This window comes from Sus scrofa, chromosome 3 (genome assembly GCF_054392235.1).
Source record: "Sus scrofa isolate SSC_HxYL_T2T_F1_AM1 chromosome 3, Sscrofa_HxYL_maternal_Yorkshire_Landrace_v2.0, whole genome shotgun sequence".
Lineage (NCBI taxonomy): Eukaryota > Metazoa > Chordata > Mammalia > Artiodactyla > Suidae > Sus > Sus scrofa.
The window spans coordinates 35,256,178-35,281,133 of NC_139385.1; the positions used below are offsets into that span (position 1 = coordinate 35,256,178).

Consider the following 24,956-nt stretch of genomic DNA (forward strand, 5'->3'; position numbering starts at 1 on the left):
TGTGGAGGTTCCCAGGCTACAGATCGAATCGGCGCCTCAGCTACCGGCCTACACCACAGCCACAGCCACATGGAATCCGAGCTGTGTCTGCGACCTACACCACAGCTCATGGCAACACCGGATCCTTAACTCCCTGAGCGAGGCCAGGGATTGAAACTGCATCCTCATGGTTGCTAGTCAGATGAGTTTCCGCTGAGCCACAATAGGAACTCCTAGGATGGTAAATTTTATGTTATGTGTATTTTTCTTTTTTTTTTTTTTTTTGGCTTTTTTTAGGGCCACACCCGTGGTATATGAGGTTCCTAGGCTAGGGACCTTTTTTTTTTTTTTTTGGAGGAATAAAAAAGACCTTGCTATTCCGTCCTTTGAGTTACAGCTATTATGACAGTTGAGAGGGGCGAGGCGGGGGGGCGGTGTAGAATTAGGAGGGGTTTTGATGGCTGCCCGTCTAGTCCACTTAGTTTTTGTACTGGAAGGGCTCGTCGCCAGTTTCGTTGAGAAGACACGTGCGGATGAGAGCTTCTGTCACCGCAAAGGGGTCACAGTTGGCAGAAGGGCGACGGTCTTCGAAGTAACCCTTCTTCTCCTGGCCGACAGTCTGGGGAATGCGGATGCTAGCGCCACGGTTGGCCACGCTGGCAGAAAAGTCATTGATGTTGGAGGTTTCATGGAATCCAGTTAGGCGCCGGGCGTTGTCCAGGCACCCCTTGGGATCGTAGGCTCGGATGTGGTACTGGTGCCGCTTGCTTAGCTTCTCGATGGCCTCCTCGATGTACTTCAGACCATTCTCCTCTCGCATGGCCTTGGTGCTAAAGTTGGTGTGGCAGCCGGCACCATTCCAGTTCCCAGGAATGGGCTTAGGATCAAAGGTGGCGATCACTCCGAAGTCTTCGCACACACGATGCAAGATGAATCGGGCCACCCAGAGGTGATCTCCCATGTCGATTCCTTCACAGGGTCCGATCTGGAATTCCCACTGGGCGGGCATGACCTCGGCATTGGTGCCCCCAATCTTGATGCCAGCATACAAGCAGGCCCGGTAGTGAGCCTCCACAATGTCCCTGCCATAGGCTTTGTCTGCTCCAACACCACAATAGTACGGACCTTGGGGCCCAGGGAAGCCATTGGAAGGCCAACCAAAGGGGTGTCCATCTGTGCCCATGAGAGTATATTCCTGCTCCATTCCAAACCAGGGGTGCTGGTTGCTCACCATGTCCATTATCCATTTACAGGTGTGCCTTAAGTTGGTCTCTGCAGGCTTTCGGTTGTACTTGAAGACCTCACAGAACACCAGCTTGATGGGGTCCTTGCGGAAAGGGTCCCGAAACATGGCTGCAGGGACAAGATACAGAGCCACAGCAATACCAGATCCAAGCCGCATCTGCGACCCACACCACAGTTCACAGCAATGCCAGATCCTTAACCCTCTGAGCAGGGCCAGGGATGAAACCTGTGTCCTCATGGATGTTAGTTGGGTTTGTTAACCACTGAGCCACTCCCCTTTTTTTTTCTTTTTTTTTTTCTTTTTTGGCGACCCCAACGCATAATGGAGTTTCCAGGCCAGGAATCAGATCCAAGCTGCAAGTACAACCTACGCCACAGTTGCAGCAATACCAGATCCTTTAACCCTCTGCACCAGGCCCGGGATCAAACCTGCATCTGGGTGCTGCAGAGACGCCACTGATGCACCACAGTAGGAACTCCTGTAATGTGTATTTTAACTCAAAAAATAAAACAACAATATTTTAAAAATATTTAACATTTTAAAAAAGTACTAACCCCACCTCTAGCCCATAATAGAAGACTCCCCAGGCAGGCAGTGCGGGCTAGCTGGATGGGTCTATGAAATCATCACAGACCCAGGTCCTTCAGTTTTCTCACACCAGCATCCATTCCAAAGGTCACCTCATAGTCCAAAATAGCTGCTAGAGCTCCAGCCATCATACTCCAGATTACAAGAAAGAACTATGTTCTGATGCTCTTTTTAGGGGCCTTCCCAAAAGTCCACCCCAAAACTTCTGCTTATATTTTATTGGCTAGAATTTAGTCCCATGGCCATGTCTGGCTTCAAGGGAGTCCGGGAAAGGTAGGTGTGGTAGGAAGCCTCAACTCCAGGCTTCCTGGTTGATTCACTCCTTTGTGGAATTCTACCCCTGAGTGTGGGCCAGACCTAGTAACTTTTTTTCTAACCAATAGAATATGGCAAAGGTGATAGGATGTCACTTCTGAGATTAGGTTACAAAGAGATGGTGACTTCTGTCTTGGGTGGCCTCTCTTGCTCAGAGGGAAGCCAGCTATATTGTGAGCTGCCCTGTGTAGAGACCCCCATAGCAAGGAACTGATGTCTCTGGCCAACAGCTAGTGAAGACTTGAGGACATGAATGAGCTTGGAAGGACATTCTCCCCCAGTTGAGTCTTCAGATGACTGCAGCCCCAGCAGACATCTGAACTTTAACTACTTGAGAGACCTGGTCCAGAAGACCCATGAAACTGACTTGCCGAGTTTGGGCCTATGCGTTACACAGCCTTGACTGACTAATACAGTTTTCCAGGCAGACACATTCCCAGGCTTCTGTCAGTAAGAAGGAGGAGAAAGATGGAGTTGGGAGGCAGCCAGCAGGCACTGTCACCTGTACCTCCCTCACAGGACTGTTGCAAGGATGGCATGAAGTAAGTCTGCAAAGTGCCCACCTGCCGTCCACCAGCATCCAGGAAGTGCCTGTGCGAAGAGAGGTGGGTAGCAAAGGGCACCATCCAGGGTCTATCTTCCAGGCGTCTCACCAAGCTGTTTTAGGAGACACAACTGCACTGTGTTTCATGTGTGACTTTTCCAGGCTCCCTCTCCCCTTTTACAGTTCAGAACCCCTCCCCAAATCCAATCCTGCAAAACCCCAAGCCAACTGGTGGGTCCATCAAACTGAGATTTTAGAGGAAAAGAGCTAAGAGCCCCTCACATCCAGTCCCTCCCACACCAGTTACGGCATGAACCACACACTTGCTTGAGATCCCCCAGCCTCTAGGCAGAGGTGGGAGCTGGACCCTCCCACCCAAAAGAGATCCCCAGTCTCTGCTCCACCTTCTTCCTGCACCACTGGTGCTGAGGCAGAACCCAGGATTTGGAGCATTTAAAGCGTTGCCTGTAAAATGATGGCACGCCTTCCATCCAATTTTCTCCCCCCTTGAGGAGCGGAGGTCAGGTGGGTGAGGTGTTTTGAGTGAATGCCTCTCATGTTTCTTGCTGGTTTCCCTTGAGGCGATTGGAGATGATTCCTCTTGTCTGTCAAAGAGAGACCTGAAGTCCTTGTGGTTCCCCAAGAGCCTGTTTCTCTTGAGAGCAGCTGGGAGAAAGATTGAGTGTTCCTCTGAGTCCCACAGTGATATGTGCGCTTAACTGAGGCAAGAATTGTCTCCCTGGAGCTCCCGCTGTGGCTCAGTGGTCACGAACCCAACTAGTATCCATGAGATGCAGGTTTGATCCCTGGCCTCTCTCAGTGGATTAAGGATCTGGTGTTGCCATGAGCTGTGGTGTAGGTGACAGACGAGGCTTGGATCTGGTGTTGCTGTGGCTGTGGTGTAGGCTGGCGGCTCTTATAGCTCTTCAACCCCTAGCCTGGGCACTTCCAGATGCCGCAGGTGCAGCCCTAAACACCCCCCCCCAAAAAAAAAACCATTTCTGATGAGTCATTGATGTCCGTTCAGCTCAGCGACAGTTAGGACTGGAACGTGGGTGATTTTCTTTGCTCTGCTCTCTGCCATTATTGCCTCTATTAGGAATTTGATGTGCTCAAAAGATAGAGTTTGCCACTTGCTAACTGTGGGCCTTTTGCGGGTGGTGGCATCCACAGGAAGCATTCCCATTGGGGTTTTGTGACCCTGGCATCAGTATGTACATATGTATGTATGTATTTTTTTCCTTTTAGGGCTGCACCTGCAGCACATGGAAGTTCCCAGACTAGGGGTTGAATCGGAGCTACAGCTGCTAGCCTACACCGCAGCCACAGCAACGCCAGATCTGAGCCGCATCTGTGAATGTCACTGCAGCTTGCAGTAACGCCAGATCCTTAACCTAGTGAGCGAGTCCAGGGATAGAACCCTCATCCTTACGGAGACTACGTCGGTTCCTTAATCTGCTGAACTACAGTGGGAATTCCAGTACCTAGCTGGTGGTAATTCCCTTCTTGCTTTTCAGACCTTAAAGGGTGGCCTTGTAATCCTGGAGCTAAACCTGCACGCACAAAGGCCCCTGGTCCCGCTGTGTCTGTGCGGGGACCCAGCCTGCAGCAGGAGTCCCTGGAAACAGCTTCCCTCTCTGCACATGGCTCTGTGTGTGCCTGGCTCGCAGTCTTGCCGGCGATCGTGTGTTGGCACTGACCCACGAATATTTGCCTCTCATGTCTTTGAGAGAGAAGAGTCGGCCTCGCCTGGAGGGTAGCCGGGGTGTGCATGGACGGCTGTCTCGGGCTGGATGCCGCACTCCAGGTCGGGGAAAATGTGGTGGGCTCACCTTTGTTCATGGGGTGGGTCACAGGATTCACTGTGTGAAGCTGGAGGGAAGCCCAGGAAACTGGAGAAGTTTCTTGGGGAGGGTACCAGCTTGGGGACTCCAGGAGGGAACAGGAAGACACTGCCTGTGGTTACCGAAGGCAGCGATGCGCAGGAGGTAGTGGCAAGAGCGGGCTGTTTGCTCATCAGGTGAGGGGCCCGCGGAGTGAGGTTAGTGATGGGCCAGGCCTGGGCCTGAGTAGTGCATCTTTGCAGTTTTATCCTTATGCATTTAGAAGAAAATGTGTTGATTTTTTTTTTTTTCCTGTCACATGCTCAGCACTCTAAGAGGTTATTCATGCCAGGAGGAGCTGCTGGTGTTTTAGCAAACTAGCACGTCTCACCTGAAGCTTGTAAAGCGATAGACGGAATCGTAACTGTGATAATAAGGGCAGGCACTGATGCGGCTGCAAGGTGAGCCAGGGATCCTTCCAGGTGCTTTGCGTGTGTTTAAGAGCAGATGGGAGGTCCAGAGGCTGGGCTGGGGGGTGGCCAGCAAGCCTTGCCCGTGGGCTCCCCTAGCATTAGTTATATGAATGAGTTTTACTCCACAAACGTGGCCTTTTAAAATGTCACAATCCTTACAAAAGTTTTTACGGTAAAAAGCCCTTGCATTATTGAAATATACCTGACACGTAACATTGTGGAAAATTCAGGTGGCCGCCCTGTTGATTTGATACACTTACATGGCAAAACGATTCCCGCCATGGGGGGGCGCTAACACCTGCAGCTCGTCACATGGTTACCATTTCTTCTTTGGGGTGAGACATTTACTCTCAGCAGCTTTCAAGTGTACAATACAGTGTGATTAACTAGACTCCCCCTGCTGTGTATTTGATTCCCAGAACTTCATCTTATACCTGATAGCATGACCCTTGACCAGCGACTCATTTTCCCACCTCCCAGCCCCTGCTAACCACGTCTCTACCCTCTGTTTCAATGAATTCAGCTGTTTTATTTATTGTATTCATTTATTTTATTTATTTTGGCTTTTTAGGGTCACACCTGCAGCATACTATAGAGGTTCCCAGGCTAAGGGTCGAATCGGAGCTGCACCTGCCGGCCTACACCACAGCCATAGAAACGTGGGATCCAAGCTGCATCTGTGACCTACACCACAGCTCACGGCAACGCTGGATCCTTGACCCACTGAGCAAGGCCCGGGGTGGAACCTGCATCCTCATGGACACTATGTTGGGTCCTTAACCCACTGGGCCACAACGGGAACTCCAGCATCCTTGACTTTCCCCTCTGAGCTCACCTTCCTGCGTGTGCTTGGGGACTGGAATGCTCCAGCTGGCCTTGTCCCTCAACACCGTAATTGTCCTTTATCTCCCACTAAGCAGGAACCAGCTTTTCCTAGTACAGTACCTGCTACAAAGTCAAAGCAATGACCTTGGAAAAGTTGCTCAGTGATACTGAACCTTGGTTTCCAGTTTGGTACTGAGGTCCAATGTGCTTCTGCGCCACCTGTCAATTCTCTTTCCCTTGCCCCTGATGGAAAACTAGTTCATTCCTGGCTTCGGTAAAAAGGTACTGACTGGCCCATGTTATTGAAAAGAGCTAAGGCTTCAGGAATGGCTGGATCTAGATACTTGAATGTGGCATCAGGAATCCCTTTGAGGCGAGCCCCTGGTCCTGCGCCTGCGCCGCCCGCATCCGCGTGGCCGGCGGCTTCCCCATTCCGTGCCCTCTCCCGGCCCCAGACGCGTCTCGGAGGGGGCGCCTGTAGATGGGAGCAGCGTCTCCCATGAACATCCCCCAAACGGCCCCTGCTCGGGAGCCGCCCCTGCCCCGAGGCTGCCAAGGGCCAGCCCTGAGCAGGTAGCGCCAAGGACCCGGAAGCTCACTGTTTGGGTGTAAATTCAAATCGGCGGCATATGCGCAACGAGGGACATGGAAGGACTGACCAACAGGGACCTGCTGTAGCGCCCAGAGAACTCTACCCCGGATTCCGCGATGGTCTATGTGGGGAAAGAATCTGAAAGAGAATGCACGTGTGTACATGTTATAACCGAATCGCTGTCGTGCAGCAGAAATGATGACGGCATCCTCAATCACCTCTACTTCAATAAAACGATAAAAAATAAATTAACTCTTAGAAGTTCTCAGACCAAAAGATAAATAAATCAAGAAGGAATCAACAAGATATACTCTATCATTTAGCTATGGCTGAGTAGCAAACCACACCAAAACTTAGCACTGTTGGAGTTCCCATTGTGGCTTAGCAGGTTAAGAACCCGACTCGTATCCATGAGGATCCCTGGCCTCATTCAGTGGATTAAGGATCTACTCTTGCCAAGAGCGGTAGGTAGCATAGGTTGCAATGGCATAGACTGGCAGCTGCAGCGTGGATTGGACCTCTAGCCTGGGAACATCCTGTCGCAAGTGTCCCCCCCCCAAAAAAAAAAAAAACACTTGGCAGTGTTAAATAATAATCATGTATTATTCTCACGTTGCTATGGGTTATCATCATGGTTCTGCTCATACAAGCTTGACTTGGTTGACCTACACTGCCAAATTAAAGATCTTTACTAAGACTGAAAAAAAAAAAAAAATCAAATTGGCTGCTTGCTGTCTGTGTGACCTTGGGCAAGTGACTGCTCCGTGCCTCAGTGTCCCTGTCTAAAAGATGGGAGTAATGACAGAACCCTCCTCCCAGGGCTGGGTGGGGTTACAGCACAGGTGTCAGCAGTCTTGTTGGAGGTTATGAGCTGAGAGGTGGAGCCCTTGGGTCCCAGAGTCAGAGGAACTGGGTGCAAATGGCAGTGGCCTTGGGCAGCCCTGTACCCTGAACTTGAGCCTCCCATCTGAAAGATGGAGACCACGCAGCACATCCCCCATCAGACGGCCATGAAGATGAAAGGGGACAGGTTGCTGCAGGTGACCCCAGACAGCTCCAAGGGTAAGCAAATGTTACTCTGATTGACACAGATGCTGGGGCCCAGCCGGCGATTAGTTTAAATTGTGGGCAAAGTTCCCACAATCTTTTTCCTTCCGGTCCTTCCGCCACCCAACCGCACATGTTTTGAAGTGTCCCTGAGCTTGCAAGGGGACCAGCGAGGGGGCCCTCCCACCAAAGAGTCAGCAGAGGAGTTCTTGCTGTAGCACAACAAGATCAGCGGTGTCTCTGCAGTGCCAGGACGCAGGTTCGATCCCTGGCCTGGCACAGTGGGTTAAAGGATCCACTGTTGCCGCAGCTCCCGTGTAGGTCATGACTGCAGTTCAGATCTGATCCCTGGCCCCAGGAACTCCATGTGCCATAGGGCAGGCAAAAGAGAAAAAATTAAAAAAAAAAAAAAAAAGCAGAAAGGCTGGGTGGGAGAGAGGGGTCGGGCGACCGGAGACCCGGCTCCTGGCTCGGCTTCATCTGACCTCACACATGCTGGGTTTCTCAGGCTTTGGTTCCTCATCCACAGAATGGACAGAACTTCAGGTTTGACGCCTGGGCTTAGGCTGGAGACGGTTTCAATGGTCTTTCTCCCGGGGGACAGGCTAAGTAGTTTTCAATATTCATCATTCCCTGGACCAGGGCCAGCTTCCTGGCAGGCAATCTGTGTGGCCTGGGACCCCCACTCAGAAGGACCTCATGCTGGGTGGAACGCTCTGCTGTCACCATTCATAATTTTCCAACAAGAGGCCCTGCATTTTCCTTTTGCAATGGTTTCCTTAAATTACAGAGCCAATCCTGCCTTTAACAAACCTTTTCTTTTTTTTTGGCAGCACCTGCAGCATATGGATGTTCCCGGGCCAGGGATCAAATCTGAGCCGCAGCTGAGACCTACCCTGCAGATGTGGCAATGCTGGATCCTTAACCCGCTGGGGATTGAAAGTGCGCCTCTGCAGGGACCCATGCTGCTGTAGAAACAGTGCCAGGTGCTAAACCTGCTGTGCCACAGCAACTACTCTGATAAATCTTTTCTGAGCATCAAAGGCGCATGAAGCTCTGTGGCAGATACCAGGAATACACTGGTGAAAAAGGTTGATGTTTTTGTTCTCATGGAGTCCACCAACTAGAAGGATTGTAGCGGGTTGGACAGTGCCCCCCCCCCCCCCAAAAGACACGCCTAAGTCCCAGGCAGCTGTGAATATGACCTTATGGGGAGATTGGGCCCTTGCCGATGTAATGATATTAAAGATCTTGGGGTAGGGTCATTCTGGATTTAAGGTGGGCCCTAAGTTCAGTGACTGATGTCTTTGTAAGAGAAAGAAAAGGAGATTTGAGACACTCAGACACAGAGGAGATACTCAGAGGGAAAGCCCACATGAAGACAGAGGCAGAGATCAGAGCCATGGGTCTACAAGCCGAGGAATGGCAGGATGGCTGGCAGCCGACAGGGGCTGGAGAGAGGCAAGGCATGGCATGGATTTCCCCCTGGAGCCTCCAGGAGGCTCCAGCCCTGCTGGCGCCTTGGTCTGGGACATCTGGCCTCCAGAACTGTCAGAGAATCCATTTCTGCTGTTTGAGGTCACCAAGATTGTGGTAATTTGCTAGAGCAGCCGTAGGGAAGTGAATATGAGAGTAGTCGGGGATTGATCAACCCATCACACAAACAGATGTGAAATTGCTGGTGTGACCAGGGACACACTGGGTGCCTGTGTTGAGGGTTATCTGGGACTTGAAGTCCCAGCAGGAGTAACTAATGGGGTGGGAAGCGCATTTCAGGCTGAGGGAACAGCATAGGCAAAGGGCCTGGGGTAGGAGGCGCTCTGTGTAAATTATTATTATTATTTTTTTTTTGGTCTTTTCTTGGGCCATTCCCGTGGCATATGGAGGTTCCCAGGCTAGGGGTCAAATGGGAGCTGTAGCCGCCTGCCTACACCAGAGTTACAGCAACGTGGGATCCCAGCCACATCTGCGACCCACACCACAGCTCATGGCAATGCCGGATCCTTAACCCACTGAGCAAGGCCAGGGACAGAACCCGCACCCTCGTGGTTCCTAGTCGGATTCGTTAACTACTGAGCCACGACGGGAACTCCTCTATGTAAAATTGAGAGACACCCCACCCCACCCCCAGCAGCTTCAGGTCACATGGGTCGCTGATGTGTTTTCTTGGCCACAGAGGGCTTTTAGAAGCCCAGATCTGGACAGGTGTCACTTCGAGTGGCAGTGGCAGCAATTCAGTACCTACGGTTTCAATCCATCCGTTTTTGTTCCATGTGTTTATGTTGCCAGCCTGGCCCCTGAAGGAGATCTGTGTGCCAGTCTCTGACCTGCCCAGAGCCTCTGGCAGCATCCTCTGAGCTGGTGGAGCTTGTGCCTGGTTGTCCAGGCCGGAAGTGCCATGTTTTTGCTGTTCCCAATCAGCAAAGGGGAGAGTTTACCTCTGCCTCTCATGGCTCTTTGGAGCTCGACAAGACCTGGCTGAAGATGTGTGAGGGGCCCCAGACCTGCCGTTTTGGGGAGCAGAACTTTCCCTGTAGGAGCTGGGGAGGCAGGCAGTTCTGTGGCCCTGGCTGCAGGTCCAGGGGCCCCAAGCTGCAGGGAAGGACACAGGAGGGGCCAGAGGGATTTGGGCTCCTCTAGGAGGCCAGCTGCATGGCCTGGGACATGCCACCTCTGTGCCTTTTTTTCCATCAATAAATCCAGAGAAATTACTTTCATGGGCTCCACCTCTGTAAACAGGGTTTCTACTCATACCTCCTTGGTTAAGTAGCTGTGAGAATTCAATGAAGTGACTTAACGCTTTCATTCACCAAATTCTTTTATTTTTTACATTTTGGAGTTAGGATTTTATTTTTAAAACGTTTCTATAGGTATTTTTATCTATAAAATATTTTACCTATAAAGTAGTTTATTTATTTTGCTTTTTAAGGCCGCACTTGTGGCATATGGAGGTTCCCAGGCTAGGGGTGGAATCGGAGCTACAGCTGCCAACCTACACCACAGCCACAGCAACACCAGGTCCTTAACCCACCGCACCAGGGCCAGGGATCAAACGGGTGCCTCCACAGAGACAAGTTGGATCATTAACCAACTGTACCACAGTGGGAACTCCTACGTGTCTGTTTTTCAACAGATATTTTTCAAGCAGCTACCAGGTGCTAGGCACGATTCCAGATGCAAGGGATGCTATGGCGAATAAAAGAAGGCAGAAATACCCGCTCTCCTGGAACTGACATTCCTGATCAGGGGTTTGCAAACTTCAGCCCAAGAATCAGATCTGGCCAGTCTGTTTCTGCACAGACTGTGAACTCAAAATGGTTTTTGCATAGTTAAATGGTTGAAACTAATTTTTTTAAAAGAATAACAAGGAGTTCCCATTGTGGCTCATTGGTAATGAACCTGACTAGTATCCATGAAGATGAGGGTTCGATCCCTGGCCTCAAAAAGTGGGTTAAGGATCCTGCGTTGCCATGGGCTGTGGTGTAGGTTGCAGATGCGGCTCAGATCTGCCATTGCTGTGGCTGTGGTGTAGGCTGGCAGCTGCAGCTCTGATGTCAGCCCCTACCCTGGGAACTTCCATATGCTGCAAGTGTGGCCCTAAAAAAGCAAAAAATAAAAAAAATAAAAATAAGAATAACAGGAGTTCCTGCTGTAGTGTAATGCAGTGGGATTGGCAGCATTTCTACAGAGTCAGCACGCAGGTTTCATCCCTGGCCTGGGAACTCCATATGCTATGGAGCGGCCAAAAAAAAAAAAAAAAAAAAAAGTGCTTCCTGACATGTAAAAATTATATGGAATTCAACTTTCAGTGTTGACAAATGTAGTTTTATTGGCACACCACCATGCCCATCTGCTCTTGTATTAACCGTGGCTGCTTTGGCACTACAGAGACCACAGGGCCTTCAAAGCTGAAAATGGTTATTCTTAGGTCCTTTACTGATAAAGTTTGTCGGCTCCTCCTCTGGAGGCTTGCTGTTCACAGTGCGGTTTCTGGACGACAGCAGCAGCAGCCCCTGGGTGCCTGCTGGAAATCCAGACCTCCTGAGCCAGAATCTGTATTTTTTTTTTTTTTAATGTCTTTTTGTCTTTTCCAGGGCCACACCTGCAGCATATGGAAGTTCCCAGGCTAGGGGTCTAATCGGAGCTGTAGCTGCCAGCCTACACCACAGACACAGCAACGCAGGATCTGAGCCTTGTCTGCAACTTACACCACAGCTCACGGCAACGCCAGACCCTTAACTCACTGAGCGGGGCCAGGGATCGAACCTGTGACCTCAAGGTTCCTAGTCGGATTCATTAACCACTGTGCCACAACGAGAACTCCAGAATCTGCATTTGAACAAGATCCCCTGGGGAATCTGGTACCTGTTAAAGTGTGAGGTGTGCCGCCCTAAAACAATGCATGAGAGTTCCCTGGTGGTGCAATGAGTTAAGGATCCAGTGTTGTCACTGAATAATTTTCACTGCGGTTGTGCGGGTTTGATCCCTGGCTCAGGAACTTCCACAGGCCACCGGCGCGGCCCAAAACAAACAAACCAAGACACAAAAACAACAACAAAAAAATCCATGATGAGTGTAAAATGCCAGGCACAGGGCAAGCCCTTAGTTCGAGCTGCAGTAAGCTGAGAAATGGTCCCCCATGAAAGCCACAGCTTAACTACCAGAACTTGTGACTATGCTACTTACATGGTTGCAGGGACCTCGCAGATGCAATTAAGGATCCTGAGATAAAGACATACACCTGGATTATCAAGGCGGGGCCCAAAGACGTCATCACCCGGGTCCTTCTAAGAGGAGGTAGGGGAGTGGGCAAAGAAGCCGAGGCTGAAGAGGGAGGAGCAGCCATACCGGCAGCTAAAAACTGGAAAAGGCAGGGAGACAGTTTCTTCCTTGCGGAGGGGGTCCCCCCCCCAGGAGGCGTGCAGCTCTGCGGACCCCTTGATTCCGACCTTCCGAACCGTAAGAGAACACGTTTGTCTTATTTTAAGTCCCTAAGTTTGCGGTGATTGTTAACAGCAGCGATAGGCGGACGCTAGAGCGGCTATTATTATTACTACCAGTGCCGTTGTTGTTGGTGTGTGTTGAGTGCTGGCTCTGCCATCCCCCGACTAAGTTGTTTCAGGCCAGGTATTAAGTCTCAGGGTGCCTGTTTCCTGGTCCTTAGAATGGAGGCGATGCTCTGCCTTCCTCGGGTCGTTGAGGGGCTTCGGTGGCACGATTGATGTGTGTGGGGTGGCTCATGGGTGGGTGGCCATAATTATGGACTTTGGTGGCCAAAGGGCTGGCTCTGGGTGACCTCAGGCGAGTCATTTACCGGTTCCCCTCCTACCCAGTGCAGATCAGGATGGGGCCTCCCTCCTGACGCGCTGAACCGAGACCCCAAGCATAACTCCGGGTCCAGGCCTCATTGAGGAGAAGGCAGGTGTGTTGGGGGCCAAACTGAGGAGCGTGGAATCGAATCTCTAAACTGGGGGTGGGGGAGGGGGCTCCCCGAGGTGTTCTGATTCAGGGCTCTGCCCGGCTCCTGGCGGCGGGAGATCATCTGCCATCGCTTTTCCGAGAAGCGAAAATGCCCATGCCTTTGCTTTCCGTTGTAGCAGCAGCTGATCCCTCATGGGGTTTCTGCCCTCACTGGGCTGGGGGCTCCGCTGGCTCCCCGAGGAGGGGGAAGGGCGGCGGAGCCCAGGAGGGGCCCGGCTCCGGCTCCTCTGCGCCTGCGGCGAGCGGAGCCTCGGCTCTCTAACCAGCCTGGCCTTCCCCGCCTTTGCTGCTGTGGGTCCTGGGCTCGGCTCCCCAGGAGCGTTTATTCCACTGAACTGGGACCATCCGTCTGTGGAGGGAGTTCCTTAACAGCAAGGACCTGTTAAATTGAAGGCAAGGGCTCCTGGCATGCAGCTCGGGGCCTGACACACAGAGAAGATTTGCTGGCCCCGTGACGGGATGACCAAAGTGATGGAGAGGCCCCAGCACAGACAGGCAGGCGGGGCTCATGGTGGAGCCTCTGCCAGTACTGGTTGACCAGTTGTTCCCCTGAATCACTGGCAGCAGCATTTCCTGAGTGCCTACTGTGTGCTGATGGGATGCTGAGGGCTGGTCACCTCATCAGGTGTGGGGGACCCTCAGTTTTCTATCTGCTGGGGACCCAGGCTCAGAGAGGGCGGGGTCTGAGGCAGTGGTGGGTGATGCTGGCTAAGCCCAGTGGCGTGTTCTGTGGGAAATGAGGGCTACTGAAGGCTTTGTGCTTCCACATTGGTTTTCTTTTGTTACTCCCCACCCCAAGTGTTTCTTATGCAAAATGTTCAAACATGCAGCAACCTTGATTTATGAACATTTTAGAAAACCTAGCTTATCACCGATCCATCTATTCCTCCATGCATCCGTCCACGCATCCTCTTTTGGGGGCATTGCTCTTAATTTTTTGTTGTTGTTTTACGGCCACACCTGCGGCATAAGGAAGTTCTTGGGCCAGGGATTGAATCGGAGCCACAGCTGTGATCCTTAACCCACTGTGCCACAGTGGGAACTTCTTGTTTTTGCTTTTTCTTAGAATTTTAACCTTATACAAAATAGGGAGAATAATACAATCGATTTGGATGCACCCAACCTCAGCATCATGGCATTGGGCCTGTTCTGTGTCTTCTTTGTTCCCTGTCCCTGCTTCTCCCTTCCTCCCTTGCCCCATCCCTCCCTCCCTTTTTTTCTTTCCTCTCTTTCTTCCTTTTTTTTCTTTCCTTCCTTCTTTTCTTTAATTTTTTGGGAGGATTTAAATTTTTTTTTATTCTTTCATTTGTCCAATTCAATTAAAAAAAAATTTTTTTTTAGGGCCACACTGGCGGCATCTGGAGGTTCCCAGGCTAGGTGTTGAATTGGAGCTACAGCTGCTGGCCTACACCTACAGCCACAGCAACACCAGATCCGAGCCGTGTCTGTGACCTGTACCACAGTAACACTAGATCCTTAACCCACTAAGCAGCATCAGGGATTGAACCCACAACCTCATGGTTCCTAGTCAGATTTGTTTCCTCTGCACCATGGTGGGAACTCCCCTCCATCCGATCTTGATTCACTTATTTACCCATCAGATACCTGGCTCAAATCCTGTTCCAGCTTCCCAACCTATGCACCCTGAGCAAGTCACAGGACTTTTCCCAAACTCTTCTCTGTTGTGCTGGTAACCAGGGCTTGGCTGCAGGGATGCACAAGGCCCAGCCCGCAGCTGGTATTCACAATGGGCAGCTGCGTTTTTTTGTTTTTTGTTTTTTTTTAAATGACTTAAAAAATATTTTTTATTATAGTTGATTTACAATGTTCTGTCAGTTTCTCCTGTACAGCAAAGCGACCCAGTGATACATCTACATACATTCTTTTCCTCATATTATCTTCCATCATGTTCTATCCCAAGTGACTGCATATGGTTCTTTGTGCCGCACAGCAGGACCTCATTGCTCATCCATCCTAAATGTCATAGTTCGCATCTACTAATCCAAGACACCTTTTCCTTTTATTTGTGCATTTTTTTATGCAAAGGTTTGGTGGGGAGCCCTCCCTGGTTACCTCCAGGCTAAGGGGCTCTGTCAGAGACATCAGCAGCCTGGTGGGCAGGGCAGAGCTGATGGGCACGGGCTGAGTGTGGGCTAAGAAGAGGCTCAGGTAGCCAGGTCCCAGTGGGTCAGGCCTGGACCACCCCACTCTGCACCTGCTCTGCAAGCCTGGGCCTTGGACACCCACACGAGGAGGCAGGTGCACAGCGCAGGTTAGACTGAGGTCTTCCCTCTCCCTGCCCCCCCACTGCCACCTCCCTCTCTCAGTCACTGTACCAGAGGCCCAGGATCCCTCCTGAGAGCCACTCAGGTGGCTTCTGGGGCTCGGTATTATTAACAAGGCACTATTTTGGAAATTCACATAACAAAAATAACTTCTTTTCCTGTCTCTCTCAGTATTTTCTTTTTTTTGGGGGGGGGCTTTTTAGGGCCGCACCTGTGGAATATGGAAATTCCCAGGCTAGGGATTAAATCAGAGCTACAGCTGCCAGCTTACACCATAGCCACAGCAATGCTGGATCTGAGCTGTGTCTGTGACCTACACCACAGCTCAAAGGAATGCTGGATCCTTAACCCACTGAGCAGGGCCAGGGATGGAACCCTCGTCCTCATGGATACTAGTTCTTTACCACTGAGCCACAGTGGGGGCTCCTAAAATTAACTATTTTATTTTAGCTTTTTTTTAGGGCCACACCCAGGGCATATGGAAGTTCCCAGGCTAGGGGTCGAATCGGAACTGTAGCTACCGGCCTACACCACAGCCATAGCAACGCAGGATCCAAGCCACTTCTGCGACCTACACCACAGCTCACGGCAATGCTGGATCCTTAACCCACTGAGCAAGGCCAGGGATCAAGCCTGCATCCTTGTGGATGCTAGTCAGATTCATTTCTGCTGCGCCACCAGAGGAGCTCCCAAAATTAATTATTTTACAGTGAGGGGTTCAGCCACTTCTATCTAATTCCCAAACATTCTTTTCACACACCCACCCCTGCCCACCCCCCCGGATAAACCCCTGTACCCATTAACTCTCTCAGCCCCTCAGTCCCTGGCAACCACTCATCCGCCTCGTGTGTCTATGGATTGACCCACTTGGGGTATTTCATATAAATGGAGTCGTGGGACACGGCCGGAGTGTCGGGCTGCTTCCACTTGGCCTGTTTGTTTTCGAGGTTCATCCGCGTCACAGCTTGTGCCTGGGGCTCGTGCCCAGCGAGCACCCTTTCCCAGGTCTCCTTGTACCCAGGTTCCTCCAGGGAAACCCCTGAGGCAGGGTTGCAGGGCAGTCGCTGTGCACACCTCACCTGCCTCCTGAAGGTCATCTCGCCACAGCGAGGCCAGACGTGTTAATAGCAGATGTTTTCATTTGGGGCAATCTCAGAAAGAATGCAAAAGAGGCACCACCTTATTTCACGTGGTCTTTTCTGATGCCCAGCACATGAGCACCATTAGGAAAGGTCCCTCCTGGTGACAGTGGAATTCCAGGTGTCTGGGATAGAGGAGTAAGGGGGCGAGATAAGCTGGGAGTCAGGAACCTTCTGGATACCCCCGCATCTCACCGAGTGGGCAGTTGCTAAGGTGACCAAAGGCCCCGGGTTGTCCAGGACTGTCCTGGTTTTAGCACCGGGATTCCCATGTCCCAGGAAATCCCTGCGCCCCAGACTAACTAGGGGTGGTTAGTAACCCCTGTGACTTCCTGGAGTCCCTGAACTTGGACCACAGGGCTGAGGGAGGGAGGGATGGACAGAGTGGAAGCCCCCATTTCACTGTGGAAAGAGAGCAGGGGAGGGGAGAGGGGAACAGGAGGAGGAGGGCTGGCCCAGGTATGTGTCAGCTGCCCACACTGGACCCTCTAGTGGAGGCGTTTCACACCCAGGGCTCGCTCTGCCGTACCTGTGCACACCAGCCTGGTCCAGGACTGGGGGCTCCCATCCTCCAACTCCACGTGCCACTGCCCAGCTCACCGAGCCTTTGGGAGGCAGGACCTGGCTTCTTGCCACCTGCCTGAGCGTCCCTTCTGGTGCCTCCCCCACTTCTCCACTCGTGCGTTAAATGCCCCTCCCTCTGGGACCCCCTTCCAAGAGCAAAGTAGACATTACCCCAGGGTTGGGTGGGGGTCAGCTTTTCCTGTTTGAGAGACAGGGGCTGCACTGTGTCTAGAGAGCTGGGGGTGGGCCAGGCTCCTTCTGGGAGACAGGGGACTCCTGGGTGACACCCTCAGTAGAGAAGTGAGAGGCTCCCTTTTTAACTTTTATTTATTATCTTTTTGGGTCCCCACCTGCAGCATATGGAGGTTCTCAGGCTAGGGATTGAATTGGAGCTACAGCTGCTGGTCTGCGCTACAGCTCAAGCAATGCCGCATCTTTAACCCACTGATTGAGCCAAGGATCAAACCTGCATCCTTGTGGATACTAGTCAGATTTGTTTCCACTGCACCGCAATGGGAATGCCCTTTTTAATTTTTTTTTCACTTTTAAAAGTTTTATTGTAGTATAATTGATTTACAAGGTTGTGATAACTTTTGCTGTACAACAAACTGATTCAGTTATACACACATCCATTCTTTTTTGGATTCTTTTCCAGTATAGATGAACACAATACTGGGTAGAGTTCCCTGTGTTATACAGCAGGTCCCTGTTGGCCAGTCATTCATATACCACAGTGTGAGGCTCACTTTTTCAAATAATTTAGTTTTGGAGTTCCCGTCATGGTGCAGTGGAAACGAATCTGGCTAGGAACCATGAGGTTTTGGGTTTGATCCCTGACCGTGCTCAGTGGGTTAAGGATCTGGTGTTGCTGTGGCTCTGGCATAGGTTGGCAGCTGTAGCTCCAATTAGACCCCTAGCCTGGGAACTTCGATATGCTATGGGTGTGGCCCTAAAAAGCAAAAAAAAAAAAAAAAAAATTCATTTTATAGAAATATAGTTGATTTACAATGTTTGTGGTGTACAACAAAAGTGATTCAGTTATACACCCACACATATAATTTATTTTTTACATTCTTTTCTGTTATGATTTATTATAGCACATTGAATATAGTTCCCTGTGCTATATAGTAGGACCTTTCTGTTTATCTATTTTATGTATAGTAGTTTGTATCTGCTAATCCCAAATGCCTAACTGATCCCTCCCTTAAGCTCTTTCCCCTTTGGTAATCATAAGTTTGTTTTCTATGTCTGTGAGTCTGTTTCTGTTTTGTAAATAAGTTCATTTGTACCATATTTTAGATTCCACATATGTGATATCATATGGTATTTGTCTTCTCTTTCTGACTTAGTATGAGCATCTCTAGGTGCATCCATATTGCTGCAAATGGCATTATTTTATTCTTTTTTATGGCTGAGTAATATTCCGTTATATAAATACACTACATCTTCTTTATCCATTCATCTGTCAGTGGACACTTAGGTTATTTCCATATCTTGGCGATTGTAAATAGTGCTGCTATGAACATAGGGGTGCATGTGTCTTTTCAAATGAGAGTTTTCTCTGGATATATGCCCAGAAGTGGGATCATTGGATCATATGGCAACTCTAGCTTTTTAAAGAACTTCCATTCTCTTTTCTGTAGTGGCTGCACCAATTTACTTTCCTAACAATAGAGTAGGAGGGTTCCCTTTCCACCACACCCTCTCCAGCATTTGCTATTTGTAGAATTTTGATGAGGGGCTCATTTATTTATTTATTTTTTTCTTTTTTGGCCACCCTGTGGCATATGGAACTCCCAGACCAGAGGTCAGATCTTAGTGGCAGTTTTGACCTATGCCACAGCTGTGGCAACACCAGATCTTTCAATTCACTGTGCCGGGAGGGGGTAAAACTTGAGTCCTCGTGTGCAGAGATGCTTCTGAACCCCTTGTGCCTCAGCAGGAACTCTGAGAGGCTCATTTTTTTTATCTGTCTTTCTATTTGTCCTTCTGTCCAGGAAGCAACCCCTGCCCCATCCAAGACAGGATCCTGATGATAAGACAGGGGACCCAGCCATGTCTGTGTGTCTGGGGAGAGAAAAGATGTGGGCTGTTTGCCCCCAGACGTAAAACCCCCAAGTCAGCAGGCCAGTGAGTAGAGCAGGTGGAAAAACCAGAATTGGACTGAGGTGGAGGATTTGGAAAGCAGGCAGCTCTGGGCTCGGCTGCAGGTGTCAGTTTAAATGTCCTTGACTAGGGAATGAGGGCAACTTTAGGACAAGGGCCGTGTCTTACCATGTCCCCCCATTCATCATGTTTATCACAGGGCATGGCACATGGGAGCTGCTCAGCAAATCTTTTCTGGACGGATGATATCAGAGGGGGACTGACTCATCATGGGCCCCTGGGCAAGTCACTTTTCCCCTCTGCAGGCTGGACAGGGAGTCCTAAGTGTCCTTGGACCTCCCAGCTTGAACAGACCCTGCTCACCCAGCCCGTGCTTGGTGTTTGGCCATTGGCGGTCCTGAAGTGGTTTGTGGGCATTGCCCTGCCCTTTCGGGGAAGCTGGGCAGTTCCTACATCTGGCCTCAGGACATGCTGCTTTGCGGGGGCAGGGGGAACCCCTGGACCAGCCCCAGGCTCCAGAGAGGGAGCGCTCACATGGTGTCGGGCTCCAGCTCCACGCACCAGGAAGATTGGAACAAAATCCAAAATCCCAACCATGGCCTGACCCTGAATCTCCACCCCCTCGCCCCCACCAACCCCAACCCCACAACTACCTCAGTTCTCTCCTGCCTCAGGGCTTCTGCAGAGCTGTTCCCTCTGCCTGGAACACCCCCCTGCACCCCCGCCAGTCTTTCTCTCTCTCTGCCTCCAGTTCACACTTCAAGCCTTGCCCAGGTGCTGAGTTCTCTGAGCCTCCCCGGACTCCCGCCCCCATTACTCTGCCTCCAGACACCCTGTTCTTTCCCTCCATAGGAGTCTCATCATTTTATAGTCATGGTTTGTTCCTTCTCTTTTGGGGACAGGGCTGGGTCCGCCTCGTTCCTTACTGAATCCCCGTCTGGCGCAGAGTAGATGCTCAGTAAGCATTTGTTGAACGAATACGTGAATGAGGAGGATATTACCAGTCTTTGCTCCCATCATCCCCTGCTCCGCACCCTCCACACACTGCCCTCCCCTCACCAACTGTGTCCTGCTTCCACGTTGCTGACTTACCGAGGGCTGCTTTTTTGCCGGGCACTGTGCTAAACCCTCTGCGCAGAAACGCTATGAGGAGGGTAGCCCCCACTGCCATACTTTACGGATGCGGCAGCTGAGGCTCAGAGAGGTCAGGCCCCAGGCCCCAGGCCCCAGGACACACAGCACGGAGGGAGGAAGCAGAATCCGACTGACGTTTGCTCCAACCTCTGGGCCTGTGCTCTGAATCTCCAACCAAGTGTCCTGAGGTGGGCCCCCGTCCTGGCCCCTGCCCCCTGCAGAAACAAGCAGGAGCTGGAGAGTTCCACGGGGCCCCAGCTGCCTCACCTGGACAGCGGCCTGGCTCCGGGTTAGGTTTCGCTGTTCCTCACTGCCTCCCAAATTAGTTCCACGTTCAGCCCAGGGCCTGCGGTGTCTACTTGTTTTCTGTAACTGGAGCTTCCCCAGCTCTTGGCCCTGAGATCCAGAACTCGGCTTCGGCTCAGGTTCCTGATTTCCTTGGAGGGTGAGATGATGTGAAATGATTTCCCTGGCAGCGGAGAGCCCAGCGGGGGGGTCAGTTTGTTGTCCCCACCACCCACCCCATGAGCAGGTAGGGAAGGGACATAGTGTATCAGCAGCGCCTCCCTTTCTCATTGCACCCTGGCAACAGGTGATGAACCCGAGAGCTCAGAGTGACTGGGTGACGGACCCAGTGTCACACAGCAAGTGAGAGGCGGGGTGCCATTTTTACCCAACCACCCAAGCTCTTCCTCCCAGATGCCCTTCCAAGACCAGAGCCTGGAGGCTAAGTGGTGAAAACCCAGATTTTGCCCACACAGGGCTCCAAGTTGAGCAGAAAAAGACCAGATTGAGTGCAAACAGTGATCAAAGCAACACTCGCCAACATGAGACAATGTATATTTTTAGACAGTGAGTGAGTCAGCCGGTGATGATTCACAGGCCTGGCTGGGCTTGCAGGGCAGCCCCAGGCCGCTGAGGGCAGGGCGGGAGATCAGCCACACCGGATGGACCAGGGCAGGAAGGCTGGGAGGGGTTGACCAGGCTCAGCGGGGCGCCTCCTTTGCCATCCACTGTTCTATCAAGGGTTCGATCCATACTTTGAATATCGCTTGGAAAGGGTTCACGCCAACACGACTAGAAGTTGATGGTATAAGCAGCTTTGTGACACTTTGTAACCACCCACCCTGGACTGGCCATTGTGCAAGGAGCCCCGGGACAGTGGCAGAGAAAAGTAACAAAGCCCTGACCTCTGGCAACTTCTTTGTGGGCTGGTCTCCATCGCAACAGTTCAGCCCCACTGTTATTTTATCTTTTGGTAAAAGACGTTTCATTGAGATTTTGCTACATAAATAGCGAGGAAAAGCTGGGAAGACTGAAGGGAGCAGCTGTCACCTCCTCCTGCGCAGGTCACTAAGGGATCTAAGAGCAGTGAACTGGGGAGGCAGAATCCGCCTGGGTGCTACCTGGCCCAAGAGGAGTCTGATAGGAGAGGAAGAGGGAGGGGCTAGCAGAACAGCAGCCTTGGGCGCTATGTAAATGAATGGGCGTGGTTATGTGCCAATAAAACTTTATTGATAAAAACAGGAAGTGAGCCAGTGTTGGCCTGGGGGCCATAGTTTGCTGATCCCAGTTCTCTAAGATGCCTTCATCCACTCCCTGTCTCCCCTTATTTGCCCGCCACTGTGTGACAAATAGATCCGTCTCCCCACCAGGACCCGCCTGAAACCTCCTCCCTTGCTTGCTAGTTTTACAGGTAAAAAAGGCTACAATGAGAGTTATTGCCATGGCTCAGCAGAAACGAATCTGATTAGCATCCATGAGGACACAGGTTCAATTCCTGGCCTCACTCAGTAGGTTAAGGCTCTAATGTTGTGGTGAGCTGTGGTGTAGGTCACAGATGTGGCTTGGATCAGGCTGTGGTGTGGGCCAGCATCTACAGCTCTGATTTGACCCTTAGCCTGGGGACCTCCATATGCTGCAGGTGTAGCCCTAAAGAGATGGAAAAAAACCCAAAAAAACTGGCTACAGTGGTCTACTTTCAATGAAAAGGCATTCTTGTTTGGCTTCACAAGCCCCCTACACACAGGGGTTTATGGACTATGTTGGACTGTGGCCTTCTGGGGCAGCAGCTTCCACATGTCACTCTGTGTCCAACCATGTGCTTGGGGCAGGTAGGAATTGGAGAAGCCTTTGCAGAGCATCCGCCAGGTGGTACCCAGGCCCATACATCTTCTTTGCTTTAGATAGAAACTGGCAACGAACAAACAGACCAAAAAAAAAAAAAAAAAAAAAAAAAAGGTGTGTGTGTGACAGAGCAGGGCCTCTTCTGGTCTTCTGCTCTGTCCCTGGGGGGTCTGGGCAGTCCCATTTGCCCATTTCCCACTCTATATTCACTTGACAAGTCCAACAGGAGAGAGAGAAGGGGCAGTGGTGAGGGCCTTGACCTGTACCCCAGCCCTGTGTGTTGTGGGCACACAGTCCCGAGCCTCAGCTTTCTCATCTGCAAAATGGACAGAGATAAGGCCCACCTCCCGGAGTTTGTCAGAGCACCTTGCTGGCTTGGCTTCTAAAATTCGAGACGAAGTGTCTGACATATTAATTGTATATGTATTTATGGACCGATAGTCCCCAACGTAAATGATGGTTTTCCTTATGATGGTTAGACTGAATTTTTTATTTTATTATTGTTTTTTTCTTTTAACGGCCACACCTGTGGCATATGGAAGTTCCCTGGCTGGGGGCTGAATCAGAGCTGCAGCTGCCGGCCCACATCACAGCCACAACACCACCAGATCTGAGCCACATCTGTGACCTACGCCACACAGGGCTCCAACCATGGCCTGAGGTAACACCAGATCCTTAACCCACTGAGTGAGGCCGGGGATCGAACCCACATCCTCACACAGACAACATTGAGTCCTTAACCCACTGAGCCACAACAGGAACTCCATTTTTTTCCCTTTTACTTTAAATGGTGTGAAAGCACTACACATTCAGTAGAAGCCATACTTCGAATGGTGAATTTTTATCTCTTCCAGATGTCATATGTGGTCTGATCTTGTCGCGTGATGCTGGGCAGCAGCAGCCACGTGGTCATGAGTGTCAACAACTGATACCCTTACAACCATTCTGGACCCAGACAACTATTCTGATTTTCACTTTCCGCCCAGTATTTAATAAGTTACATGAGATATTCAGCTTTATTATAAACTAGGGTCTGTTAGATGATTTTGCCCAACTGTAGACTAATGTAAGTGTTCTGAGCACATTTAAAATTCCTGTCATGGCTCAGTGGGTTAAGGATCCTACACAGTGTTCATGAGGATGTGGGTTCAATCCCTGGCATTGCCATGTGCTGTGGTGTAGGTCACTGATGTGGTTTAGAACCTGTGTTGCTGTGGCTGTGGTGTAAGGCGGCAGCTGCAAGCTCTGATTTGACCCCTAGCCTGGAAACTTCCATATGCTGTAGGTGCAGTTCCAAAAAGAAAAAGAATAAAAATAAAGTGGTCCAGGCTCAGCTATGTTAGGTGTACGAAGTGCATTTTCCATTTACGATATTTTCAATATCCGATGGCGTATCAGGATGTAACCCCATGGCAAGTAGAGGAGGATCTGTGTGTGCGTAAGTTGGGAGATTATACGGAAGAGGCCTGTCTTAGTAGCCCTGCCATATGCAGTCACTACCCCAAAGCAGCCTATGGAAAGATGACCTGCTCCTTCTGCAGCTAAAAATCTATAATATTATAGAGAACCTGCTCTATGCCAGTTCTGAGCTAAGCCCTTCAGAGCTTTATTTCACTTGGTCCTCAAATAGTCCTGTGAGTTTGGTACTGTGCTTTCCCCCCTGCTACAGATAAGGTGCAGAGAGGTTAAGTCAATTGCCTGAGGTCACACAGCCAACAAGAAGGATGCAGACCCAGGTACCTGGGCCTCACACACGGCCTGGCAGAGAGTAGTAACACTTGCTGGTATGTTTAGACCAGAAATTGGACCTAAGCCTGTCTGGATGCAAAGTGCACCATATTATGAGAGATGAATATATTATTACCTCCAAAAAATTAACCAAAATTCCATATCATCCGGTATCCAGTCCATATTCACATGTTCCCAGTTGTCCCAAGCTATAAAAACATATATATTTCATAGCTGCTGGAGTTCCCATTGTGGCACAGTGGGTTAAGAATCCAGTTGCAGCATTTCAGGAGCTGTGGAGTGTGATCCCCAGCCCAGTGCAGTAGGTTAAAGGATCCAGCATTGCTGCAGGGAACTTCTGTCTGCAATGAGTGAAAAAATACCATATGTATATGTATGTCATCATTGCCTTTTTTTTTTTTTTTCCTATCTTTTTAGGGCTGCACCAGTGGCATATGGAGGTTCCCAGGCTAGGGGTCTAATCAGAGCTGTAGCCACTGGTCTACACCACAGCCACGCCAGATCCGAGCCACATCTGTGGCCTATACCATAGCTCGCTGCAATGCCGGATCCTTAACCCGCTGAGCAAGGCCAGGGATCGAACCCGCAACCTCATGGTTCCTAGTTAGATTTGTTAACCACTGAGCCACGATGGGAACTCCAATCATTGGCTTTTAAAAAGAGGATTCTAGGAGTTCCTGTCGTGGCGCAGTGGTTAACGAATCTGACTAGGAGCCATGAGGTTGCAGGTTCGATCCCTGGTCTTGCTCAGTGGATTAAGGATCTGGCATTGCCATGAGCTGTGGTGCAGGTTGCAGACACGGCTGGGATCCCGCGTTGCTGTGGCTGTGGCATAGGCCAGTGGCTACAGCTCTGATTAGACCCCTAGCCTGGGAAACTCCATATGCCGAGGGAGCGGCTCAAGAAAAGACAAAAAAAATAAAAAATAAAAAATAAAAA

The 24,956-nt window shown here is 50.7% G+C and overlaps 1 long non-coding RNA gene and 1 pseudogene across 2 annotated transcripts in view; one reads left to right on the forward strand and one right to left on the reverse strand.

The window, feature by feature from the left end:
• Window positions 1-404: 404 nt before the first annotated feature.
• LOC146404528 (glutamine synthetase pseudogene) lies at window positions 405-6,938 on the reverse strand (annotated as a pseudogene). The gene has a single exon (XR_014840736.1). The product of XR_014840736.1 is annotated as a glutamine synthetase pseudogene (transcript).
• Window positions 6,939-12,243: 5,305 nt separating this feature from the next.
• The window catches only part of LOC146404529 (uncharacterized), an 84,953-nt gene continuing 72,240 nt past the window's right edge, over window positions 12,244-24,956 (forward strand). Inside the window, exon 1 of the long non-coding RNA XR_014840747.1 lies at window positions 12,244-12,391. This is a non-coding gene — a long non-coding RNA (uncharacterized LOC146404529). The remainder of the gene's footprint in view (window positions 12,392-24,956) is intronic.